This window comes from Felis catus, chromosome A1 (genome assembly GCF_018350175.1).
Source record: "Felis catus isolate Fca126 chromosome A1, F.catus_Fca126_mat1.0, whole genome shotgun sequence".
Taxonomy (NCBI): domain Eukaryota; kingdom Metazoa; phylum Chordata; class Mammalia; order Carnivora; family Felidae; genus Felis; species Felis catus.
In genome coordinates this window covers 155,220,691-155,245,210 of record NC_058368.1, presented here as the reverse complement: position 1 = coordinate 155,245,210, position 24,520 = coordinate 155,220,691, and the positions used below count along the sequence as shown (strand labels likewise).

The 24,520-nt window shown below is 39.5% G+C and overlaps 1 pseudogene; it reads right to left on the bottom strand.

Annotated features, from left to right (window-relative positions):
• Positions 1–861: 861 nt before the first annotated feature.
• LOC111557780 lies at positions 862–23,521 on the bottom strand (annotated as a pseudogene).
• Between the last annotated feature and the right edge of the window lie 999 nt (positions 23,522–24,520).

The window sequence follows — 24,520 nt, the reverse complement described above, 5'->3', positions numbered from 1 at the left end:
AGAGGCCTCAGGAGAAATCAAATCTACTGACACCTTAATCTTGGACTTCCTAACCTCCACAATTGTGATAAATGAAAATTTCTGTTATTTAAGCCACCCAGTCTGTGGTATTTGTTATGGCAGCCCTAGAAAACTAATACAGATGGCAAATTTTATGTTATGTGTATTTCTATCACAACTCCAAATAAAATGTGGAAAACAATGGTCTAGCTGGCTTTATTTTGGAAGAAATCTGGAGAAAAGTTTGTGAAGCAATAAATGATGAGATCGCAAAGAAAATAATTTGCAGTCTGGGTAAAACGATATGACTGGGAATATGTGTTGAGATACATGTTGAGAACTGCAGACCTGTTGTACAGGCTTCTGAGAATGACTGAGGTCAGCATAGGTATAAACTACACGTTATTGGGCTTTACTTGCCTTTTTAATGTGATCATTGCTCAGAAGGAAGCCCTTGAGGAAGCAGTTTGGGTTCTTGAAATTTAGTAGTATAAGTATCAATCATGACAATTATTATTATTTTTTTTAATGTTTATTTTTTGAGAGAGAGGAGAGAGAGAGAGAGAGACAGAGTGTGAGCGGGGGAGGGGCAGAGAGAGAGAGGGAGACACGGAATCCAAAGCAGGCTCCAGGCTCTGAGCTGTCAGCACAGAGCCTGACGTGGGGCTCGAACCCACAAGCTGTGAGATCATGACCTGAGCCGAAGTCAGATCCTTAACTGACTGAGCCACCCAGACGCCCCAATCATGACAATTATTAAATTCGTTAATAAACTTCTTTGTGCTTAGCATAGTGTTTAAAGGATAGATATTGATCATACAAGTTAAATATTATTATTACCACTTTTTTTTTTTCTTTTTATCACAAGCTGTACTTGTGAACATCCTGTTCTGCAATTTTCTTGGCCCCTTTTGCCCAGATGCTAAAGGGCTGGGGATTGGCGTGGGCATTTCGAAGGCTGGCAAACACCTTGCAGTTCTCCTCCTCTCTATGACTCTGGCTTTCTCCTTATAGACATTCTGAATGGGCATGACTGGTCCTGTCAGCTAGGTCGCCAATTTGAGCTCAGCTGAGCTGTCTGCCTTCTTGGAGGCCGGTGGTTTTCTGGGAGAGAGGATGGGCCACTGCCCATTGGCTTGTAGGGACTGCATGGGCTTGTTCCACCTTCTTGGATCCACTGCTGATATCCCAATGGTCGGTGCCACCTTCTTGTGAATGGCAGCCACTCATAGCTCTTCCAGGCTGAAGCCCCTGCCAGCTCGCACTTTGGTGTGATACCTCATTGTGGGGCAACTATTAATGGGCTAGAGGGTTCAGATGGTGGTGTGGTATGCCTTGGCTTGCCAGGCTTTGAGTCTTTGGATCTTCTGTGCCTGCTGATTGAACCATGTGGCCATACATCACTGCCACTCCTCACGGAAGTGGGATAGTGCCATTCCGGCTGGGTGCTGTGACTGCTGCCTATGGGCCTCCTCCAAGGGCGAACAGCCAGCTGGAAAGAACTGGTGCCACAGTGTTCTGAGATGATCTGTTCCCATTTTACGGATGAGGAAATTAAGGATCAAAGCTATTAGGTTGTTTAAGTAACTATACCTCATAACACATATAATTCACATGTAACTGAAGCAAGGAAGAGTATATAGTTTTAAACTTTAGCTCATGCAGTATCTGAGAGAGATATCTAATAGGAAACAATCATGTGGTAAAGGCCTTTTAAGTAACAGGAAGAAAATATTTTCTGTACCACGCATATTGGAAGTTTTTCTATTCCTGTGGGAAGTGGGGAGATCCATAAAACCTTTTGAAACTTAGTTGTGGTTAGGCTTTTGGGTTTGTTCACAGTGCTCTTTTAAATCAACTTTACTGAAGCACAATTGACATAGTATAAATGCATGCATTTTATGTGTAGAGTTTGTTGAGTTTTGACAAATATATACACCTATAAGCCATGACCAAAATCAAGATATAGAGCTTTTCCATCACTCCCCAAGTTTCCAAAAGTCAGTTAGGCTCCCTGCTGCACACTCCTGTCTCCCCCTCTTCTTGCCTCTTCCCTATCCCCCTTCCCCACCGTTCCTGCTTTAGGAAAGTCTGATTTTTTTTTTCTATTCCTATAGGTGAGATTTCTCTCCTCTGGAATTTCATATGAATGAAATTTTACATTATCTAGTTTTGTTTGTTGGTCTCTTTGTTTGTTATCTTTGTTCTGGCTTCTCTTAATCAGCAAGGTGTTTTCGAGATTCATTCATGAAATCTATACATCAATAGTTTATTCCTTTCTATTTATTTATTTTATTGCTGGGTAGTGTTTCATTGTACAAATATACCACAATTGGTTCATACACTTATTTATTGAAGGACATTTGAATTTTTTCTTCCTGTTTTTTGGCCATCATTAGTAAAGCAGCCATGAACAATCAAGTACAATTGTTTGCACAGGCATATGCTTTCATCCCTCCCGGCTAACTACCTAAGAGTGCCATTGCTGAGTTGTAGGTACATGTTTAACCTTGTAAGAAACTGTCAGACTATTTTCCAAAGAGATACCACTTTGCATTCCCATCAGCAATATATAAGAGTTCCAGTTCCTCCACATTGCACCAGCACTTGGTATTGTTGGTTTTTTAAATTTTAGCCATTCTGGTGGGAATGTAGTAGTTTCTCACTGTGGTTTTAATTTCCATTTCCCTGATGACAAAAGATGTGGAAGACATTTTCACATGCTTTTTGGCCACTCATATGTATCATTTTGTGAAGCGTCTATCCAAATTTTTTGTCTGTCTTTAATTGGGTTATCTGTCTTATTATTAGCTGTAAGAATTATTTGTATACTCTGGATACAAGTACTTTGTCAGATATTTGTTTTGCAAATGTTTTTTCTCCCAGTCTTGTGGCTTGCCTTCTCATTTTCTCAATGGTGTCTTTTGAAGACTTTGTATTTTTTTTAATTTTTTTTAACATTTATTTATTTTTGAGACAGAGAGACAGAGCATGAACGGGGGAGGGTCAGAGAGAGGGAGACACAGAATCTGAAGTAGGCTTCAGGCTCTGAGCTGTCAGCACAGAGCCCGACGCGGGGCTCGAACTCACGGACAGCGAGATCATGACCCGAGGTGAAGTCGGCCGCTTAACCTACTGAGCCACCCAGGCGCCCCTGAAGATTTTGTATTTTGATGAAGTCTAGTTTATTAACTTTTTTCTTTTACGATTATTGATTTTTGTGTTCACTGGAGAAATTATTGCCTATCCCAAAGTCAGGGACTTTCCTCCTGTCTTAGAAATTTTGAAGCAAGTGTTTTCTAGTTGACATAGCAGAGTCATATTAACTTAAAAAGTAATAAATAGCAAAAGTAATAATCAGATGTAGGATCAGCTCATGGATATAGGCTGAAGGTAGTGATTGGAGGAATTTTAGTATTGGAGACAAAAATGACGAAAATTAGCATATGATCTCTGCAAAATGAAATTCCTAGCCTGTCACTGCATGGTGTGGGCCATTACTGGAGTTGAGCTTGTGAGGGTTGCTCATGTGTGTGGCGGAGAACAGAATGAGAATAGAGGAAAACAAAAAATTAGAATCAAGGCAGAAATGGCACCAATCTGACCAAGGGCTCTGCTAATATGGCAGTGACAAGGAATACTTCAAAGCAAGTGTATATTATTCATAAGCTGTGTATGTATATTCCTCCTTAAGTTAACTTTAGTAAGTTGTATATACTTTATTTGAAAACATTAGTCATTTGTTTCTAATGAAAACTCTTCAAAAATTTATTCACTCAAAGCTTGATATAGACATAATTGAATTGAGAGTACCAATCAACATTCTAACACGTAAGCAATAGCCCTTTACAGAGGCACATAAAAGGGCTTTATTTGCTTCTAACATGGAACTTAGAGTAGATACCTTTAAAAGCAGAGAGAAAATCATGGTATTTCTTTGCCATCTAGGGTTCTGATGAGGTGAATAAAAGAAGAACCACTTGTCCATTTCAGAGCTAAACTTGAATTGAACATTTCTTTACCTTCTGAAATGTTCAGTTAAGTGCTTTTACACTTCAATTTTCCAGCCTGGGCCAAGACCAGAAATGCCAAAATGATATGAGAAAGGCTGTTCTTACTGTTTTTCTGGCTGGGATTGGAAGAGAAAGTGCCAGCAATCTTGTAAGAAAGCCTGTTCTCGAAAGATCTGCAACCCAGTTTGCAGAATCAAGGGGTTTGGATAGTTCAGATGAGTTTGGCTGAGTGTCCTGGTGTGTTCATCCGAATAGCACCCTGCAGAAAGCATTTTGTCTTATCAAAGTCAACCACAGAATTCTTTGTGTACTTCCTTAGACATCTTAACCATCATGTGTGCCCATCCAGATAAACCGCTAAAGGCTAGCTGAACACTGCCAAATTGAAATGTTTGAGTATGATCCCTACAACTAGGATTCAGATTTCAACTTGAAATAATGAAAATAGTAATCACAGCGATAATTTTATAAAATGTTTATAGAATTGGCTCCAAAGTGCATCAGAGTCTTTAAACTACAGAAGGCATTAGAGATAACGTAGCCTAACCTCTCGTTTTATACTTTAGAAATTTAAGGTTCAGAGAAATGAGATATTTGCCCAATATCATTTGGCAAGTCAGAGGCAGTGTCCAGCCTGGAAAATAGGACCACTTTGTTGCTTACAATACGTTGTGATGTAGGCTGAGTGATTTGTTCTTTACCATACATGAGCCCCAAAAGATAAAAAGTAGTTATAAAGTTACTATGTTGTCATAGTATGTCAAGTAAAAAGGAAATTCATTAGATGTCATGAAATAAAGATTATTATTTCAGTATTCAGGTTTGGAGTGCCAAACAATATATTCAGATCTATTAAAACCCCTCATTGATAGGCTGGTTTACATACATGTTAATTATTTGGCAACATTATATGCTAGAAGACATTCTTTCTAAAAAATCTTCTTATTTTTTAAAGAATCTTGCTAGGAAGGTAGTTATTGCCTTGAGAGCCTAAGTTGGGGCTTCTCATTCACACGCTTCTATTCAAGAAGCAGCAGTGACCTTCATCATGACCATCCTGCCTGGAATGTGGTAAAGACAAGGCAGCCTGGCTGAAGGCTGAAGGGTGTGGAACAAACACTGTGGGTGGGTCCACAGAGGGGATTAATGTCCATATCCCTGAGTGAAAATCCTCGCCCAAGTGGGACCAAATAACCTCAGCTGCAAGGCTGCCTTGACTGTTCATTGCCTGTCGCCACAAAACAATGCAAAGGTTGTCCCATGGTTGTTTCTGTTCCTGAAAATGGTTGAAGCCTGCTTACTCCCAAATTCACAAAGTGATGGATATCTCCCAGTTGTCAAAATGCTTATTCTTCCCTTACAGAATACCCATTTCTTTTTTTGTTTGTTTGTTTATTTATTTAATTTGAGAGAGAGAGAGAGAGGGAAAGAGAGAGAGACAGTGGGAGGGGCAGAGAGAGGGAGAGAGAGAGAATCCCAAGCAGGCTCCACACTGTTAGTGCAGAGCCTGATGTGAGGCTTGAACTCACCAACCCGTGAGATCATGACTCGAGCTGAATTCTAGAGTCGGACGCTTAACCAACTGAGCCACCTGGGAATCCCCAGAATACCCATTTCTTTTCTTTGTTTCTTCCCTATAGCAACCATTCTATAATTCTATAATTCTACAATAATAATAATAATTAGTAGTAGTAGTAGTAGTAGTAATATATTTTTTTAACAGACTCTGCTTTGCTGGGTCATTTGATTAAAGAAAGTGTTTAGAATATAAATAGCATTTGTAAATAATATTATTAACTGAATTTCCTCATTGGCAAAAATTGGGCTAGGTCCCTATAATCTCTGCGTCCCTTCCTTCTCTAACATGTTAGGATGCTATGCGTCAGGGCCATCTGTCACACACCTTCTCTTTCTCAGCCAGGCAGCCAACCAGCCACCCTGCACCTGTATATTTGTAGAACAAGACTGTTATGGGAATCTGACATGAATGAACATAAATACATTTCCAACATGACTGCATCATATCACCTTAACAGTAGGAAAAGTATTTCTATGTGCACAGGACGTGCACTACAGAGTTTCTATAACAAGAAACACTTTAAAGTTATGGCAAAATTTGTGCTGAAACAGACATGGAGAACTTTGGCAACCTCAACCCTGCCAGCACCATATATTCTTTACTACCAGGCAAAATACCTACCTGCTGGAGTGATATAAAGGAATCTGTGCTGTTCACCAGAGCTGACAAGTTATTCTTTCAAAAAAATTTTTTTTAACATTTATTTATTTTTGAGAGACAGAGAGAGGCAGAGTATGAGCAGGGGAGAGGCAGAGAGAGAGAGGGAGACACAGAATTCGAAGCAGGCTGCAGGCTCCAAGCTGTCAGCACAGAGCCTGACGTGGGGCCCGAACTCACAAACCATGAGATCATGACCTGAGCTGAAGTCGGACGCTCAACTGACTGAGCCACCCAGGCGCCCCAACTGACAGGTTATTCCTAAAGCATTTAAATAAAAGTCTAATCCCTCATGACTGTGGGTTTGGATAACGTAGGCACCATGGCCTTTTCATAATATAATGGAAAGATATATTATTCATAAGATGATAGCAGTACAGTTGATTTTACTCATTTTATTTACTATCATTGGTTTTATTTAGCAGATGTCACAATGTAAGCAATTTCTAATAGTGAGCGTATTGAACAGTTGGAAACTAGGCTTTCAAGTGAAGCAACTGGTTCAGAAATGATATATGTACATCTTATGTGATAACAAACCTAATCCAAAATACATATTTTCATAAAATCTTACCTAATTCTCTACTCTTTAAATAGCTCTCTATTTTACTTTAGAGTTAAAAAAAACACACACACAAACAATTCTTATTTTTTTTATTTGAGAACGAGAGGGAGAGAGGGGCAAATGGAGAGAGAATGAGAGAGAGAGAGAGAATTCACAAAATGATTTGGGTCTTCTTACAAAATGCAGTATATATTAGAAGACTATGAACCCACTTAGATAAGTGAGGAATTTAAAAAATAGCCAGTGGCACCTGGGTGGCTCAGTCGGTTGGGTGTCCAACTTCGGCTCAGGTCATGATCTCCTGGTTCACGGGTTCAAGCCACGTGTCAGGCTCTGTGCTGACAGCTCAGAGCCTGGAGCCTGCTTCGGATTCTGTGTCTCCCTCTCTCTGTGCCCCTCCCCCGCTCAGGCTCTATCTCTCTCTGTCTCTCAAAAATAACTAACTAAATAAAACGTTAAAAAAAAAATAGCCAAACTCAGAAGCAAAGAGTAGTTTGGTGGTTGCCAGAGGCTGGGGGAGGAAGAAATGTTGAGGTGTTGGTCAAAAAAGACAAAGTTTAGTTATGAGGTGAATAAGTCCTAGCGATCTACTGTACCGCATAGTTCATAGAGTTAACAGTACTGTTCTATATGTGTAAAAATTTGCTAAGAGAGTAGATCCTATGTTAATTGTTCTTATTGCACACAAACACTCACACACATACGTACATTAAAGAGGGTAAGGAGGAAACTTCTGGAAGTGATGGATAAGGTTATGGCATAGATTGTGGTAATGGCTTAACAGGTGTATACTTATCTTCAAATTCATCAAGGTGCATACATCAAGTATGCACAGATCTTTATATGGAAAGAAAGGAAGGGAAAGGGGAAGGGAAATGGAGAGGAAAGGAAGATGGAAGGAGAAAGAGAAACCCATGAGACTGAATGGACACTAAGTCTCTGTGGGATCAAGAAGCAAATGTTCCTCAATAATCTCAAGCATTGGCAAAGTAGGATCTGTGTGTGAGAGACCTCAAGAGAGGTCATTATCTGTGGAACTCAGGTGGTTGCCACCAACAAGTTTCTGGGCAGATGTGAAGCAGGCTTCTGATTAGTTATCCTCTCACCTCCTTTTCTTTACCCATTCTCTCTGAAAGTCCCGCCCTGTCCGTTCTCCTCTGGCTGCTGGGCTGTCTGTCCATTGCTACTTTCATACAGTCCTTCCCTTTCTACAGGTTTGGATATTCTCCCCAACCCTTCTCTTTCCCCCAGTTGGAAACACCCATCCTTCAGCAGATACAGATTATTCTTGAACAGACTATCAGATGAAATAATGCATGCTGAGCTTCAAGATACTTATAGGAAATGTACCCCATGTTTGCATTTTGAAAAAGCAGCTTATTAACCCTAAACAAATATAAAATTAACATGGGAATGCTTGTAGGTAGGAAAATATTTTCTAGTGTTTTTCCCTACTCTAACCACTGTGATGTCAATGTATTTCATATATATATATATATATATATATATATATATATATATATATATTTAAGATAGTGCTTAATAAGAAATTACTTTTAAAACTTCACTGACTGTCTTTCCTGACCTACAAACTTCTAGTGAAGTTAAAGGGTTGTGCCTTCAGATGCCAGGAATTGACCAAATCAGACAAATAGCCCTGGAATACTCTCCTGTTGCTTAATAGTAGCTGTATTTTAATATTTACATAATATTTAGAACATGTAATAGACTTGCATAGTTTAAGAATTTTGCAAGAGTGAATGTGAGCCTAAGGTTTTCCTCTCCTCAGTCCCCCATCTGGTGGTTTCCACCTTTACACCAAGATAAATAACTTCCGTTATTAGCTTCTTGTGTAGACTTTCAGAATTTTAAAAAATGTTTCTATAAGCGAATGTCAACACCTATTCCTTTCCCTACTTAAAAAAATGTAGCATACTGTGCACACTTTGGTATTTTTCCCCTCACTCAGTATGTCTTACATGTCTTTACATATTAGTACTATGGAGCATCTCTGTTCTTGGGAAAAAAAAAATTTATTATGGCTGAACAGTATCCCATTATTTGGATGTGCCATGATTTATTTAAACAGCTCTCTATTGACAAACTTTTAGATTGTTCCAATCTTCTGCTATTATAGGAACTGCTGCAGTAAATAACCGTGCACATTCATGATTTTGCCCATGTGTGAATATATCTGTAGCATAAACTCCTAGAATTGGAACTGCTGAGTCAAAGAGTACATGCATTTGTAATTTCAATAAATATTGCCAAATTGCCTTCCAGAATGATTATACCTATTTACACTCCCACCAGCAATGAATCACTGCTCCCATTTCTCTATATCTTGCCAACCCTAAGGGTTGTCAAATTTTTGGATTTTTACCAACCTGATAGTGAAATATGGTATCTTGATGTAGTTTTAATTTGCATTTTTTCTATGTGGGAGTGATTTGAGCATCGTTTCATATGTTCCTGAGTCATTTGTATTTCCTTTTCTGTGAACTATTACTCACTTTTTTAATAGGGTTTTTTAAAATTATTATTCTATGGTTTCTTTCTAGATTAGAGTTTAGTTCCTTGCAAATACAATCAACTGCAAATATCGTCTCCTACTTTGCTCTTTGCCTTTTCCTTAAGAGTTTTTTGAGAACTGAGTAATGTGGATAATTACATTAGTACTCCTGTCATTTTGCCTGCACACACAGCCATGGATGAAGATAGGTAGATAAATAGATAAATATAGAGATAGTATGTGTATGTAGATTTTTAAAAAGGTCCCCTTTCTTTTTCTTAGAGTGTAAATGCTACCATGCATGTTCGTCATGTATCAACCCTTCCCGTAGGCAGAGGAGTGCAAGCATATTATCCAAAAGAGGTTCATAGAGTTTATTGAGTTGCCATTGGCACTAGAAAAATGACTGGGACACTGGAACCTTACTCCCAAAGGTCCCAATTTGGTAACAAGGGTGGCGAAATTGTACATGCAAATAAAGAAATACAATAGGGTAAAAGACATAAATATAAACATGTAAATAAAGAATTAAAACACAGCAGGAACAATGTGTAATTAGTTATGAGCACAGGGATTTGGGAGTAGGGAGGATGGGCTCAGTGAGTGTAACTTGTGTTAATCATTAAACTGCTCTATCAATCAGACTTCAGTGCAGAAAAGAGACACTGCTCTGGGTGTTTTAGGCAGAAGGGAATTTAATACAGGGGATTATGCATTCATAAAACCATTGGGAAGGCCTGGAACAATGGAATTAAGGAGCTGCCCTTGCTGTCTGGTTTCTGGTTGCCCCACTGCTGCTGCAATTATTGGGAAAGGGGTGTCACCCAGGCTACCTGCTGCTTTTGCTCTGGTTGGCCTCTCACCCAAGACACTGATAGCCAGTGAGGAGGATGTGGACCCTGGCCATTGCCCGCATGCATGACTGTCAGAGCTTGCCTGTCAAGTGCAACTGTCACAGAATAATAGCCTCTCCTGTGTTTCAGATTTGTCACAAGTACATCATTTTTGGCCGAATCCAGAGTGTACCTGGAACTCCAGCTGCAAGGGAGCCTGGGAAATGTAGTTTTATTCTTTCAGAGCTTGTAATTCAGGATGTGTGGCAATGGATGCCAGTAACTAATATAGTTTCAGTCACCTTGGTATGTATGTATCAGAGTATCAAGTGTGAAGCAGATGACTAAAGATTGGGCATATTAAATTGATATATTTTGTCTGGGTCTGGAAGAAGCCTGAGGGACTTCTAGAAAATAGGATTTTTAAGGAGCTCCTCTGGCAAGAGGGAGGACATAGGGCTTTAAAGCATGGGTAGGACTGGGAGAATTATCAGAGGAGTGATTGGGAGTTTTGAGGAAAAATTGTTTTGCATTATTTTATAGGCATATCCAGTGATGATAGGAATAACAATAGAAATAATATGATGATTTAATAGATAATGTAGGTGAAAACCTGTGGTAAGCCATAAAGCCATGACTATATACAATATTGGAGGTGGGTGTTATTCTCATTTATACACAAGGAAACAGGTTTTGAAAAGTTAGCAATTTGTCCAAGTTCACTTTACTGTGTATTAGAACTTGAATCTTCCTTTCTTCCCTTTTTCCCTTCTCTCTCTTTCCCCCCTATTCTCCTTCCATCCTTCTTTCCTGTAACTTACTGAGCGTTTACTCTCTGCTAGGGTCATTGCTTACGTGGTCAAGACAAAATCCTTCCCCTAAAGGAGGCAATAGCCTTCGATCTAATCTACCTGATGCTCATTTGGGATTTTCTTCGCTGTATTTTTGCCTGCCAGAATTATATCAGTAGCCCTGGGTTCTGTCAGGAAGCCAACCACTTTTATCCTACTTAGAAAACACACAGTTCTAACAACAGGGCAGTAGAATCCAAACTCACCCCTTCAGAACTCAGTTGCGGTAGTGAGCATGGCTTCCTTGCTGATATATGGGTCATACGGATGCTGTACAGAATTGCCTACAAGTGTAAGGGCTATAGGATTTGACTCTTGAGAGAAAATAAAATGAAAGACTAAAAATGGCTACAAAGTATCTCCAGGATATTAGAGTGAAGCTAACCACATAAAAGACACATGACATTTGCCTGTGAATAGATAGACTGAGCATTTTGGTTCTTATGCTGGTTTTTAGCTGCCAGTGATTCTTGTGGCAACCATCCAAGTTTTCAGGACACTATCACATTTTTAAGTTTTCCTAATGAATTATAATAACATTTCTGGAGTTTACATCAAATTGTGTTGAATGGCATTTTTAGCAAATTGTGTCACTTTGTGAATTTCCAAATTTTACAAAATTTCTGTGCCAAAAAATAATCAGTGAAAATGATTTTGTGTGAAACTTTTTGAAAGCCAAGTTTAGCTGATTTTGCTAAACAGCACAAGCAAACAATTTATTCAGTCTTTCTCCAAGTCCTTTTTCTGAGCCTTGTTCTTTGCTTCCAGGCCCCCCTCCTCCCTCCCCCTTTCTAAGCTTCTTTCACTCTGTTTACTGGCCTTTGTTTCTGCTCCTAGTTTGTCTTTCTCTAACATTATCTGCCCTCTCCACACCCCTCCACCCTTAGCTATACCAAGCCTTGGGCTATGGTTTTGGGTTGAGGGTCATGGAGGTCATGGATTTTCCACTGAAAGAAAGAAAGAAAGAAGGAGAGAAAAAAAAAAAAGATCACTTTTGCTCTCCCTTCTGCCCTTGGTGCTGAGAAATTCATTTGAGATCAGTATCCCGGCCAGCATGATTACTGTGGGATTGAGACAAACACAGGGCTCACCACAAGAGAGGCCATAATAATGTCGCTGAGGATAAAAGAACATATTTCGACATGCTTCGACTCATGTTTTGAGATCCTTGCATGTGGGTGGTTAGACTACCTTAACAGGTTTTTGAGCGTATCCTTCTGAACTGCCCTGACTTTGTTTCCCAAAGAGAGAAACAGTGAAGAGGAATACAAACAGCCTGCATCTTGCGGTCAGGGTTCCTGGGATGGAATCCTGGCTTGTCAGCCACTGAGTACCAGTATTCTTTGTTACCAAATAAAGAAACTAGCTACTGATATAGCTGCAACAGTATTGCTAACAATGCAGTTAACATTAATTGAATAATTACTATATGTCAGACATTCTGTTAAATACTTGCATGCCTCCTGTCAAACTCTTTTACAACACTAGGCAGTAGTTAATTATCACTCCCACTTTATGGATGAGGAGACTGAGGTAAGAAAATATTAAATTATTTACTCTAGGCCACTTAGCTATGAAGTGGAGTTGGGTTTTGAACCCAGGTCTTTGATTCTAAATCAGAAACCACTACCCTAGGTAGAAACGATGATTAAATAATGCAACACAGATCATCAGACATCCAGGAAGGGGTCATTCTTTTGTTTTGTTTTGCATCATTTTGTTTAAGGCTAGAAATTCCAGGAGGCATAGAGTTAATTCCTGTTCCCATTCTGATTTTTCAAGAATTTCCTCTCCTGTCTTTTTTATGTGGGCATACCACAGACCAAGAGATGGTGATTGAGTCCATGACCCAAATAGTGGGAGATATCAAATCCCCATGAGCCCTATTTCTTTGACCATGTATATAGTTTGGTAAACCATCTAGAAAATACCATGACACACTAAAACTTGAGCACTGTCTGGTCTCAGATCAGAGATGGTAGGCGGGTGTAGTGCCCAGGAATGGGAGAGGGAGATGGGCAGGAGACCAGACACATCCTGCTGCCAGTTACTCTTAGTGGGATTCCTAATGGAAGCCACAGAAGCTCACAGTGACTATTGCAGAAAAGCCACATAATTATAGGGCAGCACTATATTCCAGCCTCTTGTGGCTTCCATGTGTGTTTCTGTGATCCTAGGTTGTGTCTAGCCCACGTGTTAATTTCTACCTGCTGAATACAGTTTGGTTTGTAGTAAGCGATGCTTTCAAGAACTTTCTCAGCAACTCGTTTCCGGGTGGGATTCTCTTCGAAACCACGTGAAGCCAGAGAATCTGCACAAACATCTGATTGGTATGTTCAGCCTCAGGAGAATTATGAGTCTGCTGCGAAAAAGGTCATAAAATCCCTAAATTAACTATGGCAAATGTTTTAGGTGTGTCTGTAAATTTGGGGTTCCGTGAGTTTAGTTGTGCCTTTCCAACTATGCCTAGATTACAGTTTGTCCAATCACATTGTTGTTATTGAGGTTTCAGGAGGTCTTTGATTATTTCGTGACCTTTTCCCTAAATAGCACCGATTACTTTGATACAAGAATTTTTGAAGTGCTTCACGATCTTTTGCTATTCCCTGGGGCCTGGGTCAACATTCCTATCGTCTCTATTTCAAGATGAAACACAGAGAGTTTAAGTGATTTTCCCATGGGCTCCCAGCATGACAGCATCTATGCTGGACACAAACTGCTTAAGCTTCTGGCTTTAGATGAGCTCACTGAGTCACAGATTTCCCCCAGCAATTATTTATATACATTATGCATCTGACCTGGATATGCTAGTGCTTATTTCCCATTTGCATAACGAGGAATATCTCAGGCAATCCAGGAAGGAATGTTTCCTCAACACAAGCAGCTGAGTTCTAATGTGGACCTTGCTTTCTGGACTCAGGGAGGGTCAGGGAGGAGGATGACCCCAGCCGGCCCGCACAAGCCTGCAGAACGTGTTCTGGGTAGAGCTTGGTCAGAATGAGGTTGAACAGCCATCGGTCATTGCCTCATGTAAGAAAGATGGGGGAGGGATACACATTTCCTACTTGGGCTTCTCTAAATGTGAAATACAGTTTAATTGTGGAGTGCTGGTATCTCTTCCCACCTGTTAGGCACCTGGAGAGAGGTCTTCAGTAAATGCTGTGGGTAATGAAGCTTATGTTCAGGTACCACAATAAATATGGGATGTGGGTGAGGACAGAAACTTTACTTTCATGTTTGCCTTTTGTATTCAGAGCGACAGATCATAAACAGTGTTTTAGAAAGTCTGCATGGAGAATTAAAAACCATAGTTTGGTAAACTATTTTTTTTAAATGACTTTTACACATCGTTCCTTTGTTACAAAACTATCTTGTCCCATTATAAAATTATTAAATAAACTTTAGAAAATACCGATAAGCAGAGAGAAGAAAACAAAATCACCCTGAATTCCACTACTCAGGGGGAACCTATAGTAACATTTGGGTGTATTTTTCTCGTTCCTAAAAATGGGCTTACTTTTTTCTTTTTAAACAGGATTATATGTTAAAATTTGTGATAATTTACTACCTATTTTATACACACATGCACATAGGATTATACTATGAATATTGCCTTCTAAACCTGCCTTTTAAACTTAGATTCCATATACAGTATTTGAAGATTTACTAAAATCTTCTCTGGTCATTAAATATGCTTCCCCAGCATCATTCCTGATGGTTGGGTAGCATTTCATTGTATGGATGTATCATTGTTTATTTAACTGATTCCTCGTTGCTAGACATTTATGCCGTTTCCAAGTTTTCTCTGTTATAAACAGGCTGTGATGAAGATGTAAATCTCATTTATAATGGCATCAGATCATATGTTTTATTTGTATCTTCTAGAAGACCTAAAACAAGGTTGCTAAGCAATGTCAGTGCTGTACCAATCTTTTCGTGGGAAAACCTGAGCGGAGAGAACCTCTTTGAGTCTACCATGGCAAAAGTGATAATACGTCGGACAGCAAAGTGCTCATTCTTGTTCACTACACATGGAGATGAATCCAATGAGCTAAAAGCCATATGTGGCTAAGGAAATATACTTCTCCTACAGAAGACTAGGTCATGGTAGAATAGCACTTAATTAAGACACTGAATACAACAGTTAAAAAGTGTTTCATAGTAAGAACTCATTTGTCTAAACTTTGAATATGTTGAAGTGGTTGCCCAAGGACATAAGTATACTGGGCCAGTCATCCATGCGACCCCTTCCACGTCATGTTTCTAAAGCGAAAACAGATAGCAAACAGAAAAGCTCCCAACCCTCGAATCAGAACAACCACAACAAAAACCCAAACTGACCTTTGGGTTATTTCATTTGGTTCTCCATTAGTTAGATTTGATTTTGCCTTTTTGAATTCAGCAGATATCACTAAATGCTTTTGGAAGGACCAAGTTGCCTCATGCAATTTTTTTTTTTTTTCATGTATAGGTCTGTTTTGCTAAAGAAACAAGGCTTCTCTTCTTGTATCATTCACTACAAGCTAAAAGAAAACTTTTTTTGGAAATTAAAAGGAGTCCATTTAAATTCTATTAATTCTTACTTTAGCTTCCCCCCCCACCCCCCTCCCTGAACGCCCCAGCTATTTTTTTTTTTTTTAACACGTACATTTTCTATGACTTTCAAGCTAGCACTGATGATTTACTTGACTGGCAGACATGAAGACCTAGGCTGAAGGGACATGTGATCTGAGCAAATTGCAGCATTTCTATAGATTGAAGTAATCAAATATATGCATTTTGACTCTTCAGACATTTATGGTCTGTATCTTCTCTACCAGGGCTCAGCGTGGCATAATGATGTCAGCTTCTCCCCAGATAGTTTGGATGGCTCTGGGAACATGGTTAGAGAATAATATGTTCTGTTTTCTCCTTGGGGTGACCATTGTCTCCAGTTGGTCCTGTGCTCAGTGAGTCATTAATTAAACCTGGAATCTCTCTAAGTGACCTGTTGCAATGTTGAGGTTCATTCCCAACTTATTCTGCTTCACTGCATAATATCTGGCCAATGTGCCTTGTTTTTATTTTTCAAAAATTTCCCTCATTCTTCCTCGCACCATGAGGATTCGTTTTTGAGATAGAGAGCAAGAGGCTAGGTTAAGAAAAACACGGCCACCTCCAGAGTGCAAAAATTGCAATAAACCCATCACCTCTAACAACAGCAGAGCATGAAAAGATAAAAAACAGCCTGCCAAGAATGTAGTAACCACCCATTCACTTTTAAATGCTCTCCACACTTCAATGCACAGACCTAATTACTTTCCTGCATTCCCAAATCCACTTTGCCCATACTGCAATCAGAAACCTGGCGTTAAAATATTTTAGACTTGGAGGATCAAGACTAATTATGGGCCTTAGCTGCACCTTTTGGTTTCTCTCCCCCCTCCCCCCTCCTTCTCTTCTTTGGGTTACTTTAAAGCACGCTCCACTGGAAGAAAGGCTGCCCAGTCCCAGTTGGGGGTGAAGCCGAGAGAGAATAAAACAAAGAACAACTCAACTCAATTCAGTAAGCTTCAATGAGGCTGGTATATTTAATGTGAGCCCAGGGTTAGCCCACAGAATTGTGGCAGAATGCAATATTCTCAACAAAAAAAGATGTGTTTAAGGTCGACTAAGGCCCCATAAGGCTGTTGTTGGTGTTTAAGCAGTCCACTGAGGTATTTAGCACTGAGGGTTTCTAAACATTCCAGCTGAGAATTAAACTACAGCTTTACAGTAGCCGCTTAAAGGTTTGGGGGGCTGGGAGCGTCCCCTCCCCCTTGTATTGAAAGGTCAACAAACAGTAGGAAAGATCATGTCATAACAAAGATGAAGCCACCTATTATCGAGTATAGTGACAGCTAATAGCACTATCAGAGAGACTAATCCACGGTATTAAATAGTGTAATTGTTAAAATAATATCATGGTTATTAGAACACCCAAGCATGAGACATTTTTCATTTTACATAACATGAAAGTATGGTAGGTGAGCTTAGCCTTCGCATGACAGGCACTTGTTATAAATATGTAAATATTAGAAAATTGCTTCAGTACTGCGATTTTTCTGCAGCATACAGAATGCATTTTTAATACGCAGATGTTATGTTTTGTGGCATTTGCTAAACTACTTTTGGGTAATTTTGCCGAGTTACACTCTTAAAAAGCTTTCATTCACACAAAACAATTTGCTGTGAAAGTTGGTGCTAATGTTTTACTTCAATGAGGCATTTTTAGTTTCATGGGTTTAATAAGACAAATACTACCACAAAAAAAGCCTAGTTTCTCAGAGATGAATCTGTGAAATGGCTAAGGGAGTCTGACTGCTTATAGAGTGAATTTTATGGGAACTGCAGCTCTAAGTTTGAACTCTGGGAGGTTTTATGAGATCAGATCTAGGCACAGGTATCTTAGGTTTGCACAGTTCTTATTCAGAATACTGGAAAGAAACGTAATCACCTTGAGGGGGTACAAATGTCACAAAAAGACAAAAGAACGCTTAACATTGAAAACACACGAAGCTGCCACAACGCTTTCCTACTTCTTTTAGTTTCCAGTAGTCAAGAAGCCGAACCACAAGTTGTACCGGAGGAGATGGTTTAAAACAATCAGATGTTTCAGATGGTCAGAGTTTGCGGGGCCCTTACAAAATAATACAAAGGGCACATACACTGGCTCACAACCACCAATTAACCCTCCTTGTTAGATAGGTAATTTATTCCTCTCAGAGGCATCAAATATCAGAGAAATCATGGGCCAAAACAGTAATTATCTGCAGGGAATTCAAAGGCTTTGAAAGCCAATAATTCCCAAGAAATAAAAACAGAGTCCTTTTCACTGTATAGACTTCATTTTAAAACCTGTAATAAGAGCCAGGCCCTGGCTGTGAACCTGTACACTTCAAGGAGGAAAAAAAAAATGCTGAAGAAGGCGAAGGCAATATTCATGGGGCTTTGCTGCATAAAACAATCTGGGAGTGGAGGTCAGAGACATTCATTCTGGCTACTCTCTATTATCACACAAAGTCCCCATCCAACATAGGAATAAAGGGCTGGGTTGGCCAAAAGTGGGAAGGGAGAAAACTCTGAAATTACTGAGCTAAAGAAAGTGATAAAAAAAAAAAAACTCTATTAAAATTTTTTTAAGTCTCTTTAGTTTTGAGAGAGAGAGAATGAGTGGGGGAGGGGCAGAGAGAGAGAGAGAGAGAGAGGGAAAGAGAGAATCCCAAGCAGGCTCGGCACTGTCAGCACAGAGCCTGACTTGAGGGCGGAACTCATGAACCACGAGATCATGACCTGAGCTGAAATCCAGGATGCTGAACTGACTGAGCCTCCCAGGTGCCCCAAGAAACTCTATTTTAAAAGCCCAGCAGTTTAATTTTAACTTTTAAAGCTCAAGTGACATAAAGTACTCTTTCCTAGGATAAAAAAATAATCACAGAATTTCTCAAATTTCATGGCAAACCCTTCTTAAGAAAAGCATTTGTTCTTAACAATCTCATCTCCTTTATGCTCCATTCATATTTATAATGTCTGGTCTTCGTGGTCATCTAGAACTAGGCAATCTGGTGAAGTATTCCTTTAATTTTACCCTTACTTGTCTTCTACCTTTTCCACATATTTTTGCTGTATCAAAAAAAAAAAAAAAAATGAAGAACCAAGTTCAAATCTGTACTATATTACCTAAGTTGTATCTATATATTCCATGCATGAATGGACTAGCATTTGGTGTCTCTACCCTTTCAAACACATGGCTTCTTAATCTGCTGTAGGGGGGCTTGACTTTTACACATTTACTACCAATTTCATAGAAATTCATGGGGGTAACACCTACTTTTCACTTAACAAGGTCAAGGCACAAATCCACATGCCTAATTTAAATGATTTCTTTTTTTTTTTTTTCATTATGATAAATCCATACCAGATGTGAGGGAAAGGGGAACACAATTCCCTGTAGTTCAGTTGCTCTGACTACCTCTGATGATTCTCCTGTGGACTTCAGAGAACAGATCTGCATTTTCTGTAGCAAACTTTTCCAATGAAACAGAATTTTCCAAGACTTGGTTTTTGTCCTAAGTTAGGTTAATGTTAGAATTGGACACTGCTGCGGTCTATGACAATCTAAGATACTGAATCTGGTCACTTTGCAGACTGAATAAGGTTCTTGGGTGATGTTTGAGGACTGTTGACAAGATGTATGTATAAGTAATCATGTAGCCCAGCTGTCATCCAACAGTGGCTTAGAGCATACCTCCTGGTCTGTCGTCCAAGGGAGTTGGACTAGATCTCTTTGCTGCCCTCCTCCAACGTTGAAGGTTTTGTGGGACTATAATTTGTCCAATTAAGATCAAGGCATTTTATTATACTTAAAAGAGCACTTTATTTTCTGACTTTAGGTATGCAAGAAAAATTTTAAATTACATTTATTTTGGTAATTAAAGATAAAATTGCCTGTATCTGAGCTGGCAGGAACATTGAAATTCTTACACAGCCAATGCTAAAGTGCCATTTTTAGCATTTCAAATTTCTTAGCACATTTAAATTCTCTCATGTGTTCCTTTTTCAGGGGTTTCAACAGTGAAATAGAGGCTACTCTTCATAAAAAATGAAAAGCAAATGCATAGATAATGAGAATGCCCCTCACATCCTGCCTGCTCCCCAGAAGTCAGATGTTGAACATTTTGTAGTGTTCACTGAGACATAGAAGAACACGAGATACACCAGTTGAAACTCCTTTTGGTGGCTCAGGAATGAGGTAGAACATCTCAGTGGTCATTTAGGCTACTTAATCCGGTAGCTCCCTTTCTACGGTTTTCTTTGTGTTGATAACTCTCACATTGATATTTTCATCCTGACTGCTTATCTGAGTTTTCGTCCTACTGGGTGAGTTTGCACAGCACATTGGTATTGGTGTGTCCCAGCATCACGTGGAGCTCAACAAACTTAGAATTAAGCTCAGTTTGGTTTCTCAGCGTCTCCTGTTGGTGATGTTTATTTCCTTCCAAATCAAGGGTTTTGCCTGTGTCTTTTCCAGACCTGCGTGCCTCTCTTCTTCCCTGGCTCAGTCCTCCTTTGATTACCAACAGCATGCCCATTGTTGAAGTTCTCAAAGCCCTGAGGGCATGTCTAACTTCTTGTTCTCCTTCATGCTTCATAATTATTAAGTTCTTAAAATTTTGCCTTTAGGGCAACTGCTGTAATGTTATGTCCTTTTTATCCCACAACCATCAGACAATCTCAGATACCTATCACAGCTTGCCTGAATTAGGCAGTCTCCTAGCAGCTCTCCTGGCCACCTTTCTTCCCTTTCTTTAATTCTGTTGCTAAGCGCATGTTTTTATTTAATTTAGTTTAATTTTTTTTACATTTTAGAGAGAGAGTGAGAGTGCGCGCTTGCACATGCATTAGGAGGGGGCAGAGGTGGGGGGAGAGAGAGAGAGAGAGAGAGAGAGAGAGAGAGAGAGAGAGAGAGAGAATCTTAAGCAGGCTGCACTCGGGGCTGGATTCCATGACCGTAGGGTCACGAAGTGAGCCAAAATCAAGAGTCAGACACTCAACCAAATGAGCCACCCAGGTGCCCCAGTTAAACACATGTGTGTGACATACCCACGTCTCTGCTGAAAAACCTTTGTAAGTACAAAGGCTCCTGAGCTCCCAACATCAAGTGTCACCTTTGCTGCCTGTTTCCCTCTATTGTAATGGTGGAATCATCTTTATCACTATTCCTGTCTCCCTGCTGGTTAGTCTGGCTAAGCCTCCTTGCTTCTACTCAACTTTCCATTGTGGCCTTTCTCTTCCCATCTACCTCCCCACATTCTAACCACTTTTCAGCCTCTGCCTGGGAAATTTTTTGCGTGTTTTTATCCACTTTGGTCCCCTTTCCTTTGAACTATTAAATCACACCTTGTCTTTAGATTGGATGATTTATCTTGGAAGCTTTGACAGAATGGGAAGAACCCTGGGTTGAAACCACATAAACTCGGTTCCAAAAGAAGTTTCAACAATGTATCAACTTTGGTCATTTTACCTCTCTATAGCCTTTCTAAAACATAAAATGCAGATGTTAGTAAATAATGTAGAAAATGATAACAAATGTGAAAGTTCTAGCATATCAGCAGAGCCTAACTGTTAGTTGAATTGGATTCTTTAAAATTGTTTTTGGGGTGCCTGGATGGCTCAGTCGCTTAAGCGTCTCACTTCAGCTCAAGTCATGATCTTGTGGTTCATGGGTTCGAGCCCTGTGTTGAGCTCTGTGCTAACAGCTCAGAGCCTGGAGCTTGCTTCAGATTCTGTGTTTCCCTCTTTCTCTTGCCCCTCCCCTGCTCATGCTCTCTCTCTCTCTCTCTCTCTCTCTCTCGAAAATAAATGAACAGTAAAAACAATTGTTTTTCAATAAAAAAAGTTGTTTTTAACTTTCGGTCTGCTCTCTTCTTAATTTGGCTTCTGGTACTATGTTTTACATCACTCCCCACCCCCCAAAGTCCTAGACATTTTTATGTAAAACTTTGTGGCCAGTCAATAAATCTGGAATAAAACTTTCATTTCAGAAACTTGGCCTATTAGAGTTTTCCAACAGGCAAGTTAAAGATAATCCCACTTCAGACTTCGAAAATACCAAGAGTAGAAACAAACTACCACCACCTACCAGTTAAATCTTGTTTAGAGAAATCTTACCCATACTAAAATCTTTATACAAATGTTGTAACTTAATATGAACTCTTGGACCTGACATAAATATATCATTTACTAGATAGGTTCTCCCATTTTCTTATAAACTAAATGTATCAGTGGGAAAGAAACAAAGATTTGAAGATACCTTAGCCTACCTTCTTATATACCATACCTATTGTATATATATATGTATATGTATATATACATACATATATATTATTATATATGTTAATATATATACATATATTATATTATATGTATGTATACATATATTATACATATATAATATACATATACATACATATATATACATATACATACATATACATACATATATAATATACATATACATGTACATATATACATATATATATATGTATATACAAACACTGTTTAGATGGGCAGGTATTGTTCTAGCACTTTACAAATGTTAATTCACTTCACACTTCCTGCCCCCCATGAAGTAGACAGTGTTATTATGGCTAATTTACTGATAAGGAAACGAATCCATGGCAGGGCAGAGCACCATGCCCAAAGTTACATAGCTCGGAAGCTCAGAGGAGGATTGGAAGCCAGGCAGACAGTTGGCCCCCACAGTCGCACACTCTTTTTCATTTAATTTATTTCTTTTTTCTTTTTTTATTTCAGAGAGAGACAGAGAGAGGCAGAGGGAACAAGAGAGGGAGAATCTTAAGTAGGCTGCACGCTCAGTGTGAAGTCAGACATGGGGTTCCATTCCATCTTCCTGGGATCCTGACCTGAGCCAAAATCAAGAGCTGGATGCTCAACTGACTGAGACACCCAGGCACCCCCAGAGTCCCATACTCTTAAGTAACAAGCTATGATTTCTCTTTTGAACCTTTTATGTCTTGTTTTGCTTTTCAATTTTTTTCTCTTTTTTTAGAGTTCACTTCTTTATTTTGATAGAGACAGAGAGAGAGTTGGGGGGGGGAGGGGCAGAGAGAGAGGAAGAGAGAGAATCCCAAGCAGGCTCCATGATGGCAGTGCAGATGTGGGACTCGAACTCACCAATCACTAGATCATGACCTGAACTGAAATCAAGAGTCCGACGCTTAACTGACTGAGCCAGCCAGGTGCCCCATGAACCCTTTATGTTTTTATACATTTTTCCTTGTTTGGGCCCCTTTCATTGGCTGGCAAACTCTAGGATACAATAAATATCAATCATGGCAGTCATAATCTGCTCTATGCCTTGACCTGTTGGGTTAAATGGGCTGTCAAAATCTCAGAGGGAAAAAACTTCACAGGCCTATGGGATAGAAGAAAAATTTTCTCTCGTATGGGAGGGTAGAGATTATGCCTTTTATATACAGTGAGTATTTTGCTTGCCCCAGAGATTAAGAAAGCAGAATTGATCTGAGTCGTTCCTTTAGTCACCACCAAGAATTTCAAAATGCATGTAAATGTAGTGTCACAACATAATTGCCTCAGATAACATATCTCAAAATGTGAGTGAGCTAATAGGAAATTATATTGAATTGGCTAGTTTACTTAATTATAATTTGCCAGTACTGAACTGTACTTTCCTAAATCATAATTTTAGATTTGAAACAGTTCAGCAATTCCTGAAGAACTTCAAATGGCCAACGTGTTCAAATAGCCTGTGTTTCTAGAGCTTTACCATGTTTCCAAGGATATTGACCACCATTCCACTGACGTCATCTGGTTGAGCACGAAGGTCAGATTCTATGCCCTTTTTATGTTGGGATGTTTCTATTTTCTCTTTTACACAATAATATGGATGTTGTGATTTATCAGGCATGTGCTCAGAGAACTTATGACTACTTCTGATGTTGTTGGACATGTTTCTTACTTGAGCCCCATTGGTCTGGGACTCTCATGGAAAAGGAAGGGCCCACTGATTTCATAATGGCCTTTGTAGTCCACTTATATATCCTGTAAGGACCTAGTTCAATGAGCACTTTTGTATACAAATAATTTTTATTTGTTTGTTCATATATGTTTTTTTTTATTTTAGAGAGAAAGCAAGTGCGAGCAGGGGAGAGGGGCAGAGGGAAAGAGTGAATCTTAAGCAGGATTCATGCTCAGCGTGGAGCCAGACATGGAGCTTGATCCCACAACCCTGGGATCATAACCTGAGTCAAAATCAAGGATGCTTAACCACTGAGCCATCCAGGTGCCCCTCTATACAAATCATTTTATAAGAAAATAGAAATAATTTAATTATAAGAAGGATTAAGTCCCAGAATCTTGCTTTACAAATGTAGACTCAAATGAGATTTGAAAAGTCACTACCTTACATTTACTAAAACCCACATGTGTAAGTTTTTTGTAGGTTTTCAGTCAAGGCCCACATTGTCACCCTCCTTTCTTAGGATGCAAGGGGGATGCTGGCCCTTCCCATTTTGTATGTGACAGTGACTTTGCTTTCATTAGCCAAATAGAAAATATCTCTGTAAATTTGAAGGTAAAGTGGCTGTTAATACTAAACATAGTAGGTACAAGAAACTTCGCATTTTTAGAATGCTTTAAGCCAACTATGATCCATCCCCAAGCCTTCTTGTGGGGCAGACAGGAAGTTCAGTTTGATTTAGGACTCTCTCTCCTTCCTGTGTTGTGCAAAGGCCCCAGGGTCTTCAAGATTTTTTTTTTTAAGTTTATTTATTTACTTTGAGAGAGAGGGAGCATGAGTGAGTGGAGGATCGCTAGAGAGAGAGGGAGAGAGAGTCTTAAGCAGGCTCCACACTGCACTGTCATTGCAGAGCCCCAAGTGTGGCTTGAACCCATGAACCTGAGCTGAAATCCTGAGTTGAATGCTTAACCAACTGAGCCAGATAACTGC